A 14,879-nucleotide genomic window follows, 5' to 3' on the forward strand; every position below is an offset into this window, starting at 1 on the left:
TGGTGGAAACTTGCACTGCTGACGTGCATATGGCACCCACAGTTGTCAAGTGGCCCCATGTTGTCTGTTTCACTTAGTAAAACAAAGGTGATTGTCTGTGTCTATGGTGGGGGATTTGACAGAAAAGCAATAGATTGGAATGTGGCCTGCGGCTGACAATAACTCAAGCATTACACTTGTCACTTGTTGTCTTCCCAACACTTGAATATAGTTTCTGGATTGGGCAACTATGATAAGTGGGTCATTGACTTAACACTTTAGTCGTTATCAGGTCATTTGTACCTACAACTTTGAAGTCCCTATTGCGGTCCTCCTCGGGGGACGGGCAAGCTCTCCAGACCTGCGGGAGCTGCAGTCTCGAATGACCTGGTAACCACTAAAGTGGTAAGTCAATGACCCACTTATCATAGTTGCCCAATCCAGCAACTATATTCACTCACAGGTCCTGAAGAAAGCCCCCTGACTAGGCTGGGCACAATTGGGGCTGAAAAATGTCGACCGCTCACATGGACGAACCAGTGCGTAAGATCAGTACCTTGGTCTACACACGCACCACTTTGTTTTTACTTTTCCACATCTCCATAAAATTAAAGACTGTTCTTAAATGGCGATGTAGGGAATTTTAATACACCTCACATTAACAACCCTCCTTTTTTAGGTCTCGCGAGCCAAAGGCTCGAAGAGACATTTTATATGTGGGATTTTCAAAGTGCTACCCACAGTCTTTTGGCTGGCCTAAACCTTGAGTGCACGATCACATGCACGTGCACAGCTGCTCCTCTGCTCATTGCATTCCCCCCTTCCTTCTCACCCAGCCCTTTGATGCTCTGCTTGATTACTTTCACTTTCGCCGCTTTGACCCTTGCATTCCCCCCTCCCTTCTCACCCAGCCCTTTGATGCTCTGCTCCCATCTCCCTCCTCCCTGGGCGTGAAGGGAGACAGAGCCATCCTGCTTGATTAATGGCTTTGCATTCCCATGTGTTCTCGTAGTAAACATGTTATATTTTGATTTCCCTCTACCGTGACTCAGGGTTCTTTGGGCTCAAACGTCAGCATTTCTAGAATGTAAACCTCTTGTTGGCTGCGCTCTGGCAGCTCGGACTCTCGCACCTTTAAATTACATTTTGCCAGCGTAGCCCATGTGGAATCAGATTACGAAAGCGAGACTTGGCGCTGCCTGATGTCTGTGTAAATAGAAAGAAGAGATGAGTTTCTGTCCATTGATCATTTGCACGGAAATTAAAATACCCGTTTCTGCGGAATAGTTCAGTGTCTGCCTTGACACACCAGCTCTTCCGTCTTGTGAGGCTTCAGCAGATGGTCGTGTTGACTCCGCCAGGGGCCGATGCGGCATGTTCTCCTAAAGGCCCCCCCGCCAAACTGAATTGTATTCCCATGCTATTAGGGCCAAAGTAGTTGTTGATTTTCAGACACCCGGGCGACTTTTTTTGTGTGTTCTAAAACCCTTCTGTACTACACCAAATGGCTTTTCCTATGCTCATGTAGGATATTTGTGGCATGCATCTGAGCTGCCAGCCCGTTCACCTTTTATTATTCCACAAAAGGGAATGAACATTGCAGACTGACTAACATTTATAGGACATTAAGGGCCTCATGTAGGTAGCCAAATACCGGTCGGTAACGGCCGAAATTCGGTAAATATCCCGTTACCGACCGGTATTCAGACAAGTGAGATGTAGGAGTCCAAAAACCACTTTTCGGTAAATATGAGGCGGTAAATACCGATTCATAGTTACCGAATTCTAAAATACCGATTCATATTTACCGAATACATCATTAACGAATCGGTAAATATGAAGTGGTAAATATGAAGTGGTAAAAATTTAAAATGACATGTAGGAGCAGTCGGTAATTAAGAAATCCAGGAAAATCGGTAAATAAGAGTCGGTAATTAACACGAATGGAAAGCAGGTGGTAACCATCAACAATGCACATAAGCAATCCCAAAATGCAACTGCGTGGACAACATGGCCGCCATGTACGTCATTGCAAGGCGCCTACGTCTACAGGCAGCAGGACTGAGGGTGTGGCGACGGGAGGAACAAATCTACAGACAGCGCATCACACTATTCCAGCTGACTGATGCAGAGATACATGAGAGGTACAGGCTACACCCCGAAACCATCATGGACTTAATCAGGGACCTTCACCCACTCCTGGACCAGCCAATAAGAAGGGCGCACGCCATACCCCCACATGTGCAGGTGCTCTGCAGCCTACATCTGTTGGCATCCGGCAGTTATCAGGTGGTGATAGCTGCGGTGGGTGGGGTATCCCAGAGTTGCCTGTCACGTTTCTTCAGGAAGTTCCTGGATGCCATGATGCAGAGAATGCACCACTACATAAGCTTCCCAAACACACAGGCTGCACTGCAGAAAACAAAAACAGACTTTTATCACATGGCACAGTTCCCCCATGTCATCGGCTGTATTGATGGTACACACATCCCAATCTGTCCTCCAGCTGACACAGAGCACATCTACAGGAACAGGAAGTCCACCCACTCCATCAATGTGCAGGTCATCTGTGATGCAGGGAACATCATCACAGATATTGTTGCAAAGTTTCCTGGGAGCACCCACGACTCTTACATCTTCCAGAATAGTGGGATCTACACACGACAGAGAGCCGGAGAATTCGGAGAGGGATACCTGCTGGGTAAGTAACAGTGACGCCCCTTGAAACCTGCAAATCAGAGTGTATAGAGGCATGTAACTGATGGTTCCCTTTTACTCATCCAGGCGACAGTGCATATGCATGCCGTTCATTCATCCTCACTCCCTACCTACACCCAGCAACCCAGAGTGAGAGACGATACAACGTGGCCCACAAATCTACACGCAATGTGGTGGAGCGCACGTTTGGACTGCTGAAGAGCAGGTTCCGCTGCCTCCACAAGAGCGGAGGCGCACGCCAGTACAAACCCATCACCTGCTGCAAGATAATTGCCACTTGTGCAATGCTGCACAACCTTGCCACGAAAAAAGGTACAGATGTGGAACTAACATATTTTGAGGACAACGAGGATGAGTCAGGCCAGCCAGAGGGCAGCGCAGCTAGAGTGCCAACTGCAATCGATGGGAGAGAGAGACGGGCAGAGATCACATGCAACTATTTCTGAGTAAGTGAGGGGACACAGCGAGTCGTGAGAAGTCATGACGTAGTTTAATGTGGCACCACGCCATGAACACATGAACAGGCCAATCTGGCAATATGCCATCTATACAATGAGTATGTCCAGGGTTACGTCACCCAATGGCAAGTGGATAAGCAGGGCCACATCAATGTTTGCGCATACGCGCTGCAGTGGTGGATTGCACGGCCTGTGCATCCTCACTAGAGCCAACCCCAAGCCGCCTGCTGCTCCTGCGTGCTTCTGGGACGGGGGGTGTGATGCTGCTGCTGGTGTCGATGCTCTCCGCAGCATCCCCTGCAGCAGTTGTCGACGCCTGACTTGTCAATAGCACCCCTAGTGCACTTGTCACCTGCACCATCCCCCGTGACAGGTCGCTGCAGCACTGTGTTAGGCCCTCCTGCATCGTCACAGAGCGCCGGCAAAGTAGGGAAGTCGCAGTTGCCAGACGGTTGAGTGCCCTGCTGGTAGTGTCCCTTCTCTGGCGTTCCCGGCGCCGTGCTTCGATGTCAGCATCTAATTTGCTGCACAACTGCTGGATTGACTGGGACATGTCCCGAATGCCCGCAGCCATGCCGCCAATGTTTGTGTCCATGTTGACTAAGCTTGTCCTCATCACCCGCATGTGCCTCTGGACTGACATTACTGCCTTTGATTGCAGGCGCTGTTGCTTCAACATTTGGCCCTCGAGCCCCAAGAAGACACCATGGCCGTCAGTGGGTGCTGGTGGACTCTGGACACGCGACCTGCGGCGCCCTCTTGCTCCCGTCTGTGCTGCCTGTGAGGTGTGGGGCACAGTGGGATGGCTCCCTTCCTGGGGCCCGGTGCGGTCTTCTGGGCCCATGCTGTCGTCTGACGAGGTGTCGAAGGCTCGTAGCCTGGCTGCTGGACGCCTCCTCATTCTCACACCTGCAAGCGGAGATGTGGCCGGTGAATCGAACATGAGTGGCGATGCTGGCTCTGGTGGTGGTGATGCTGGCTCTCGGTGAGGTGATGGTGGCTCTGTGTGCGGCGCGGCTGGCTGCGTAGGTGGTGCGGCTGAAAGTGGGCCTGCTCCCTGGTCTGAACTCGTGGTGGCTAGAGGTGATTTTTGTGGCCGGTGTGCCGTCTCCCCTGCAGCATGCCCTGTACTGCATGATGTCACATCTGTGGACAGAAAAACAACATTGGCTCAGTGTCCCCGAAGGGCTGCATTGCAAGCGTCACAATAAATCATTTCACATTCCAATCTGTCCTCTGTCTCCTTGTGCCTCGAGTGCGTGACATGCCTTGTTGCCCTGTGACATTTACGTCATGGTTAGTGTGGCCCTGACTACATCTCCCGGAATGCATTGCCTGTCTGCACTGACACGTGTGGACTGCAGTGTGATTCTCGTTTCACAATGGGGGATGTGGGATAGGGGTAGGGGCGGCTACATTGCTGTGCTTTCGTCTTACCTTGGTGTGTTGCGGCTCTGGCAGAGCTGTCGGCGTCCCCACGACGCTCTCTTGCTCGAGTGTGGCCGCCACCAGCTCCTCCAGTTCGGTGAGGGCAGGTGCCCTGTTGGTTCCACCTCCGGTCTGGCTGGCCTCCTTCTGGATGTCGCCCATCTTCCTCTTGGTCACAATCCTCAGGTCATACCAGCGCTTTTTGAGGACCTCAATTTCCCTGTGGGTCACTCCCACAGCATTGACCTGCGCCTGGATGGCCAGCCATATGTTGCGCTTTTCGGCCTCAGGCACTTGCAGGGATTGCCTCCCAAACAGCTTCTGGTGCTGCTTCACCACCTCCTCCACCAGCACCTGGAGTTCCTTGGGGCTGAATTTGAGCTTCCTCCTCCTTTCCCCTCCGTCTTTCTGTGTGCTCTGGCTGGACATGCTGTTCGTTTCCCGCTCGCACATGCAACTGCTCCCTGCCTCTCCTCTGCACTCCGAGCCTCTCCAGGGTCGGCTAATTATGTACACCTGCCTGGGTGTGGCCACTTCGGCTAATTGTGTACACCTGCCTGGGTGTGGGCAGTTCCTGGTTGGGTGGGCTGTCGTTGCACAGGATTAGCTGTTTCGTCAAGTCATGTGATGTTATTTACCGAATCCGTACGTACCGATTCGGTATTTTCCGATTCGGTAGATACCACCTCGGTATTTTCCGATTCGGTAGATACCACCTCGGTATTTTCCGAATCGGTAATTATCACCTCGGTATTTACCGATTCGGTGAATTCCGATTCGTATTTATCGAATGTTACCGAATCGGTAACTGTTACCGAATTTTTACCTACATATAACTTACCGATTCTAATTTACCGATTCGGTACGGCTCGGTATTTAAGAACCGGTAAAATTTATTTACCTACATGAGGCCCTAAGTGTTTTAACTACGCGTTTAATGGTCTACCACTTGCAACAACAAAAAATGTATTATTCATCACATATGCGAAGCCTAATGCATTTACTAAAGCTTGTTTTTTTTCCTTGTAGCACAATGCTATTTAACTTTTAATTGGAAATAAATAAAACCGTGGTTTTGGCGCATGATGTACTCTACACGTGCATCACTGGTTTTGGAGTCACAGAGAAAGACTCTAATCGTGACTCATTAGTGCCAACAAAAGAGGGTGAAACTGCACATGTTGGCGCATTAAGAGGCAATATTAAGGATGCTCAATGGCCGCCCACATTACGTGCAAACCTCTGAAAGGCTGCGCGCGAGACGGACGATGCTGCCTAATGCTCCCATCCGTCCAAGCGCGTGCAGCACTTCCAAAGCACATGCATTGTCTCGAGCCACGTTTTATGGAGGAAGAACGGATGTGGTGGGTCCTAGGACACAAAGGTCAAGACCCCTCCATCACATGGGTTCGACAAATATGTGTTGGAATGCTGAAGAAACAGACGAAGGAAGTTTTGTAGCTGCAGCAAAGTTGGTGACTGTTTCATTCTGTAGGTAAAGAAAGTTTGCATTATTATTAACAATGTGAAAAGTAACACAAGACATTGGGATATACAATTGACACCCGCCACTGTAGTAGCTTAAAAATAACTATACGGTTGCACCCCAAAAATGAATTGACGGCTTTGGGACGCCTGTGTTCAGTATGATTTGACCGCAGCAAATCTGCCCTGTGCAGAAATATACAAGTCTTTCTGAATCCGCCTGTCACCTTTCTCCTTCAACTCTCTAACTCTCGCTTTCCTCCATTCCTTAAACATATGCAAATATAGCACGCACTTGATTTGCTTCAGATTTTGTAAGAGTGCAAATTCATAGATTATGCGCCCATGTTGTTCTGTAAGAATGTGCACAAATGTGTTTACATTTATAGCTGTTGCATTGAAGGGGCCATAAAGAACTCAAGCCTGGCAGCTGTCAGGCAGCTAATGCTGGTGTCTCTTCATTACCAAGGCTTTATTACTACACTAGGATTATCGAGGTGATCTGATGGATGATTTAAAAAGGTAACCAACGCTATCTTACCTATTCGAGTGCCTCATTACAGCAACTTTTTTACTAGAGCACCTATACCTGACTTTTGCTATTCTTTAAACTACTGCAGTATCTTTTACCCAATTTAACAGTACTTTCACTGACCTGGGAAAGATGAAATGTTGGGTTCGTTTTGCTCTTGCACTGTGACATAGCTGACCATAGCAGATGTTAGCAGCAGGCATTTAACTCGCTGAGCTTTTTTCCTAGTTAGGACCATTTTAAGTGTGCTTAATTGTCTTTTTGTGATGTTCTCACATCTCCGCCCCACACCCCCACTGCCCCTCTAATCTCTCCCTCCCACTCTTACTCCTACTGCCCCCTATTCTTACACTCCCACTGCCCCCTCTCATTCCTCCCTCACACGCTCACATGCTGCCTTTATTAACGCCACTCTACTCTACACCACTGCACTCTACACCACTCTACTCTACATCACTCCACTTTGTGCCACTCTAATCTATTTTGCACCACTGCACTCCTCACCACTGCATTCTATACAACTCTAAACCACTGCACTGTATGCCATTCTATGCCACTGCCCTGTATGCCACTCTACACCTCTGCACTCTACCCTGCACCACTCCACTCTACTCAACATCACTCTACTCTGAAGCAATCTACTCTATGCCACTGCACTCTACACCACTTTGTGACACACCACTGTCATTCCCTCTACGCCACTGCAATCTACTCTGCACTCTCTACTCAAAACCACAGCACTCTACGCCAATCTATTCTGCACCAGTGTACATTACACCACTTCACTCTAGTCCACTCTTTTCTATAACACTCCACGATACTCCACTTTATGATGCTCTACTCCATGAAACTCTACTCTACTGTACAGCACCCTACTCCACTCTAAGCCACTCTACGACACTACTCCACTCAACTCTGTCTATGCCACTTAACTCCACTATATTCTGTGACGCACTTCCCCACTGAATCACCTGAGCATCACCTCCGCACCAGCACACAACCACCTCAGCATCACCTCAGTCTGCCCTCGGAATCTGGCATCTGTTGATTCTCCCCTGGTGTCCATCCGCTATTCGTGTTGTAATTCAGATGCTATTTCCCAACACCCCCCACCTGCCAATAACAAAAAAAAGCATTTGCAATGCAATAGGTCTCGCATTTACGCGAGTTTGAGCTATTAACGTTGCAAATAACAATGCCTTTTATTTTTGTTTTTAAAACATAAAGAAAAGGCGGTGTCATTTACAATGCCAATAGCTCAAACTTGCGTAATTGCGAGACCTATTGCATTGCAAATGCTTGTTTCTTTTTATCTCTGGTCGCTACTGTACTACCAGTTGGTCAACCCCCTGGTGGAGGTTAGCATACCTAAAATAAAAAAAATTATGATGCTGCCACGTTACAAATACGCGGAGAACCAAGCTACACCGCCCAACTACCTATGTACGTGAATGAGGGGTTTCTTACTCATGACCCTGGTTACACAGGTACAAGTGATCCATTCTCTTGCGATTATTGGTTTTCTGTGGGGACCAACGACAAACATATTTTTCCTAACCGAACATTTCCAGAGAGAAAAACACACAAAGCAGAAAGAAGGAAGAGAAAGACAGAAATAACATCGCAATGGGAGACAGGAACTTGCCAGCGTGAGATAAAGGGGCAGAGAATGTCTGGTATAGGCTCAAAGTAGCCCGGGTAGATTTCGCCCGCCAACTTTTAATTGCTCCGGCCGTGGGCTACCAAGCATAACTATTGGAACCGGCACTCGTTCTTTTACAGATTAAGCACTGATTCTATGCTGCTGTGGTACGTTGTATGTGCAGCGACTTAATGATTTCTTGAAAATGTTTAATAACTTTTTCTCGCTCTCATTTTTTATTCCCTTGCCCAGTCTTCATTTTTCTCTCCTGTTGCTCTAGTTTTCTTTCGTCATCCCAACTCTGTCATTGTTTCCGCCCCTCTTTCACTCCCTTCGACTCTTGTGCATTTATCCCCGTCTCTTTACACTCTTTTAGCGCTCAAGGTCTCTGTCTACTTTCCTGTTTATTTTACATTTCACTCTCTGTATTTATGAGCCTCTGACACAAGGCTGACAGGGCAGCGCACCGTCAACATTTAAGACAAAATGTGATGTTTGCTCGAAGCTGCAAATCCCCTCAGTGGGTTGCAGAGCTGCACGGGTTGGTCATACGGGGAAGATGTTTGAACAACCAAACGCTGCAAAGTCCACTTCACGAGGTAGCCTTCTCAAGGCTCAAATATCATTTTAATTTGGGTTTAGTGTCACCCTCATCAACATTAGTCAGACCTGAGGTGATATAAATGATACCACTTAATGAGCGAGGTGAGTGGGGGCGGGGTTCTCCCCAGTGATTTTCAGCAAACTGAGGGGCAGATTTACAAGCCTCTTGCGCCACGTTTGCGTCACTTATCCCATGTTAAAAGTGACGCAAAGGTGGCGCAAGGGGCTTGTAAATCTGCCCCTGAGAATTTTAAAAAACACGCTGGACTGGTGACATTGGACCAAACCATGAAGATCATTTTAAGGGGTGTCTCCTCAAAGACATTCTGAGAGGTTGTGCTGGAAATTGAGTTTCCAGGTACGCCAAGACAGTGGCATTGGTGACGGCCGCTATTGCTTGATTTCTCATTTACAGGGGTCGGGTATAAGCGGGTCTCACACAAGTTGTTTCTTGTAAATGATGTAGGAACTGGTGCATTTTAAAGCACACTAGTGCAGTAATATTGGTCAGAACTGGGTACAGCTTAAAGACCACTTAAGGAGGCGAATGCTACCCCCCCCCCCCCAACAAAAAAAATCAAACTTCATTGTAAAACAACTTTTTGATATATGGTGAACTAATGAGATTTAAGAACATGACTAAAATGATTTTACTGTTATTCAAGGGAACCAACATAAGACCTTGTTTATTATATGGCACTTCACAGAACACATCTGGCACTTTTCAGTTTTATAAATAGCAGGTGTTACTGTTACCCAATTTATTGTTACTTGATGTACCCATCTGGAGAGGATAGGAGGCCGAGTCTGGCTAGCTGAGATTCAAACTCACGATCTACAGATCGCCCCTTTTCAGCAGCGAGCTTTCAACTCGCTGAGCTATCATGGTCTGGACCTTTCTTATGCTTGAATCATTTATGTGACAGAGTCAAAGATATTATCCAAACGAGAATACATGGTATATATTGTTAAGAAGACCTTTAAAAACATTGTATTAGGATAGGCAGTGCCCCTCGAAATACTGTGCCCGAAAGAATGTTGAGCATAGTTAGACTGACACGTCTTCTCTACTGGATGTAAACAAGGCCATTTCCTCTTTGCTATGATGTTATCATGTAACCGAATGTGAGAGTGTTTTTTTTATCCTGGCATCTCCACTAAAAGCTCCTGGCAAATGTCCCAGTGACTCAGATCCCTTACTTGGCACGGGGCCAAGTTTCTTGAGTGTAACATATAAGAATGTTATTGAAGGATATTTCATGTTATGGTTATGGCAGGGCACTAACAAGCATGTTTCCAAATAGTGATAGAAACATCATAAAAATAACAGTTATGTTATAACAACACTGCTGTATTTTTGCCAACCAGTTGCTAGCCAGCAAAATAAGCTATGGTTCCAGCCTAAGGTAGTTCTACAACCACCCTCGCAGCTACTCTGCCTGCCTTGGGATGCTGTGACGGTTACTTGTAAAAAAAAAAAAGTGCCGGGCCCTCGTCAGGTGGCCACCGCAGTTTGCACCCCACATTGCCACTGTACTTACGCAACACTAACCATCTGCTGCAAGTGTGACAATTCAGACTGTTCGAGGCCACCAAAGCTATTAGAAAGGCTTGGGTGGCTGGAATTAGTTGTTTTTAATGTTTATTGAATTGGCCCACAACTGTTTTTCTGCTCGTCTTTATATTGCACAAACAGCGCCACCAAGTGGCAGCTGTCATAAGTGTAGGTTCTGGCACATAAGTGGCGGGGCCAGCACCGGAAACCACTGGCTCAAATTAAGCACTGCTTGTTCTTCTCCTCTACCACATATCAACACAAGTCTCCCCATCCATGAAGGTTACCAAAAGTCCCGAATCCAGCATGTTGGGTGAGAGGAAATATTTTTCTGCCTCCTGGTCCACCCCTTCCCGAAGCGGTGCGGATATGGCTATGCCAAGGGCCTTATTGGAGGACACCCCCAGAAAGAAGAGCCTGCACTGGGAAAGGGTGATGGGTAGAAGGTTTCAGGGAAGGTACTTGGTCCGCATAGCTGGACAATGAGTCAGTTCCAGTCATAAATTTGTCCTGTGTAATTTGTTCTTGGAGTGTGGGAGGGGGAATTTAACCTTAAGCACCTGCTTGAGGAGGACAATCCACCCACCCACCTCATGGAGTATGGGAATTAGGGCTTTGGTGCACCATGGAAATCTTGGCGCAGAGGCATAGGGATTTACAAGGCAGTCCCACTGGGTGTAGGGATCTGGGGGGCCTAAGTGGGACAAGCATGCATTCGAAAGGGGACACACCTGCAGGAGAGGAGTCAGAACTAAGGGGGTCCTGACAGGAGACTGTTATGGTCTAGAACATTGAACCAGAAGGAAACACTCCCCTGTGAAGAACATGGCCCAGAGAGTTTAGAGCTGAGGTGGCTGGGCCACCTGGAAAAGGAAAGGTCCATCCAAATATACTGATCCCCATTCCTGGGCTGGAAGCAGATGCTTGCCTGGAAGGAGACAGTGAAAGGGTATATCAAAAGTGAAGGGCAAACTGACTGGCCTGGAAGCAAACACTTGCCCAGAAGCAGAATCCAGAAGGGTGCAACAGAGGTGAACGACCACCTGGTGGAGCTCGAAGCACATGCTTGCCTGTCCATAATGGAGGAACAGGGGGCTGAAAGCTAAAGCCTTGAACGTGGGGCACAAAGCTCAGGGGAATGCCAAGCACTGAATGTAGGGCACAGTGTAGGGCGACCAGACCTCCTGGATTTCCCCAGACAGTCTCAGGGTCTTGAGAGGTCTGTCGTGGTGTCCCAACACTTTTAACAATTTTAAACACGTCGCAGTTTTTAGAAGAAGGCGGAGTGAATATCTGAATTATTGCATATTCTCTCACTTCCACATGCACCTCTGTAGTGTGAAATAGAGTCATTAACCCTGACGCTGCATCAGCTACATGCAAGCAGAACAGCAGGAGCTCAGCTGGACCCTCAGTTCATGGTCCCAGCATAAGGGAGGAGGCTTTTGGGGTCAAGAAGGAGGCCCTGCAACAGGTAAAAGTGTTTTAAAAACAGTGGTACACTTCCTCATAAAGATAAACTGATGTGGTCTGAGTTTGTGGGATCTGGGAGACCAGGGTGCAAGATCCAGGTGGAGTGGGGGGTGCGATATGCCCTAACAGCTGGGTTCATCCTCCTACAGTTCTTACAGTGCTTAATTTGTAAAAAACATAAGTGCCCGGGGTTCTCGTGAGGATGTCACTGCAGTCTGCACCATGCATTGCCCCCGCCATGCTGCCAATGACAGTAACAACACAACTACTAACCATCACACTCCTGTAAGTGTGACAATTCTATTCCAGGCCCCCAAAGCTATAAGAATGGCTTGGTCGGAAAGTAATAGTCATTTTTAATGTATATTGAATTAATAATTAACTGTTGTTGGTGTAATCCCAGACAGCGGCACCTTGTGGCAAACTGTCACAAGTGCCGGTGTTGACAATTAAGTGCCGGTGCTGAGCGCCGGAAACCACCAGCTCAAATTAAGCAGTTACCAGCTATGTTGCAGGCTGCATGCATAGGAGTGGATTCACCTCCAATGTCTTATGTAGAGTGTATGAAAGCAGGTGTAGGGGTGTGCAATTGGTGGCAGCTCCTTAATGGAGCATTACATTGTGAGCTCTGCCGTTTCCTGCTTTCAGCCCTCCTGAAAGAAGGTGATTCACAAGCAGGCAACGGCCAGAAGCTTAAGTGCCTAAAAAGTTTGGGAACTGTAATCCTGAGTGCAATGGGACAGGGTCAATGTCTAGCTAAAAAAGAAAATATTTTACAACTATTTTGTTAGCTTTTCACCTTCAGGTAAATACATATACCATTTAATGTATAAGATTAACTAAAAAATAATGCAGAATAAAGAAATTGGTGGAAATATATTATTTTATGTTATTAAATCTCAGTTGGTTCATGCGATCTGAGTGTATGTCTGCATGTGTCTGAGTGCGCATATGTCAGACACAGAACTGAATCCTAGTTGGTGGGCGGTGGAAGAGTGAAGTATATTAATAGTGGTACAAGGTGGCACCCCACAAAGTAAGGCACACCAAATAAACAAGTCATTATTTAAAAAATTGCGTTACACACAGTTTAAGATAGGCTACAGCCAAATGTGCAAAACTATTTGTCTTTAAGATAAATCATAGGTATTAAAAATAGACAGATTTTAGTAATACACAATCAGATGGTAAGTAGTGTAAATCTCTTTTATAAGTTTCCATTAAAAAAACACAACCCAGAATTCAGCTGCCATCAGTATATTGCCTCTCAATAAATCTTAGTCACCAAAAATCCTCAAATGACTCTGTCAATTAAAACCACATATATGGCTTCCCAAGCAGCCTTTCGATTTGCTGATTAACCAACACATGTACAGTTCTTCAGGTGGCAGGCACCCTGGCAAAGTTTGTTTCCCCTTTCACTGTCTGCCTCTACATTGGCTTAAAAAATTAGGAGACCCTCTCCCTACCCTTTCAACCAGAGGCACCCGAAGGTCTTGTAGTTTTTTAACAAAAAAGATTGAGAATGTATTCCCAAGTAAATCCCGCACACTTCAACCCCTGAGGCCATCCAAAAGCCATATACAGGTAGAGGAGGCTATGTTTCATCTTTTTTTATTGCTTCTAGTGCCTTATGGTGGTGTGCTTTCTTTCTGCCTAATCAGCCCAGTTGCAAGGTGCCTATAAAAGAAATGGGCACTGAATGGAAACTGTGCAGAGTGGCATTCCAGTGTGGAATTCTAGACAATTATAATAGGTCCAGTGTTTCTGCACACAGGATGCAGAAGATCGGAACCATTTTCAGTAGCCGGAAAGTTCAGCACATAAATTCACCATGAGAAAAGTCTGCACTGTAGGCTGGACCCCTTCCAGGATCCATGATCAACCCTCACAAAAGGCAAAGAGGGAGCATTACAAGTAGGGGTGGGCAGAAAACTCTGCTCCGCCAGCGTAGCGGATAAAGCCAGTCACACTACTCCCCGGCCCGGTCCTTGCTTCTGGGACGCAGCACGAGCCCCAGGCCCGGTCCCAGTTTCCGAACCCTAGCCAGGCCGGGGAGAGCCTCCCCGGGCCCTGGTGGACCACCCCGTCCCGGTCCCCAGCGCCCAGACCCTTGGCTGGCTTCCAGAATGGGGGGCTCCTGCAGCCTGGGACCCTGGGACGCAGCACGAGCCCCGGGCACGGTCCAAGCTTCTGAACCCTAGCAAGGCCGGGGAGAGCCCTGGTGGACCCCCATCCCCAGCGCCCAGACCCTTGACTGGCTTGCAGGACGGGGAGCTCCCACACCCCGGGGCCCGCCGGATGGAGCACGAGCCCTGGGCCCGGTCCCAGCTTCTGAACCCTAACCAGGCCGGGGAGAGGCTCCCCGGGCCCCGGTGGACACCCTTCCCCAGCGCCCGGACCCTCGGCTGGCTTGCAGGATGGGGGGCTCCCACACCCCGGGGCCCGCCAGATGGAGCACGAGCCCCGGGCCCAGTCCCAGCTTCCGAACCCTAGCCAGGCCAGGGAGAGCCTCCCCGGGCCCCGGTGGACACCGTTCCCCAGCACCCGGGCCCTCGGCTGGCTTGCAGGACGGGGGGCTCCCGCACCCCGTGGCCCGCCGGACGGAGTATGAGCCCCGGGCCCGGTCCCTGCTTCCGAACCCTAGCCAGGCCGGGTAGAGCCTCCCCGGGCCCCTGTAGACCCCCGTCACCAGCACACAGACCCTCGCCTGGCTTCCAGGACGGGGGGCTCCCGCACCCTGGGACGCAGCACGATCCCCAGGCCCGGTCTCAGCTTCCAAACCCTAGCCAGGCCGGGGAGAGCCTCCCCGGGCCCCGGTGGACCCCCGTCACCAGCGCCCGGACCCTCGGCTGGCTTCCAGGATGGGGGGCTCGTGCTGCGTCCCAGGCTGCAGGAGCCCCTCGTCCTGGAAGCCAGCCGAGGGTCTCGGCTGGCTTGCAGGATAGGAGGCTGCCGCACCCCGGGGCCCGCCGGACAGAGCACAAGCCCCGGGCCCGGTCCTAG

Source organism: Triturus cristatus, chromosome 7, assembly GCF_964204655.1.
Source record: "Triturus cristatus chromosome 7, aTriCri1.1, whole genome shotgun sequence".
Classification (NCBI taxonomy): Eukaryota; Metazoa; Chordata; class Amphibia; order Caudata; family Salamandridae; genus Triturus; species Triturus cristatus.